Source organism: Podarcis liolepis (assembly GCF_965112155.1).
Source record: "Podarcis liolepis genome assembly, chromosome: 1".
NCBI lineage: Eukaryota > Metazoa > Chordata > Lepidosauria > Squamata > Lacertidae > Podarcis > Podarcis liolepis.
In genome coordinates, this window is record NC_139554.1 from 9,124,288 (window position 1) to 9,124,666 (window position 379).

A 379-nucleotide genomic window follows, 5' to 3' on the forward strand; every position below is an offset into this window, starting at 1 on the left:
ATAGGGGAGGTTGGTGACAACCAATGTGTGGCTATCTCAGCTGGGCAGGGGGACGCTTCCAGCCAATCCCAGGCCAATGTAAGGATAGAGGCTTGGATATCTCTGCCAGTTCCTATCCCATCTGCCCTCAAATACCTATATGAGACATCTGTGGTGCTTCAATAGCTGGGGGGGTGGTCCAGTGTGAGAACCAGCCTACAGGTGAATTTTACTCGCCCTAGGTGATCAGGTGACTGGCTATTGGTATGCCTGGGCTAGAACGCTTGACTTGAACAGAAGGAAAGGGGCTATATGTTCATTTCTGCATATACCACTTTAAGCCGAAAGCGGCTTCTTAGCAGTTTACAGGTATAAAAGCCAATTCACCAAACGTTACACA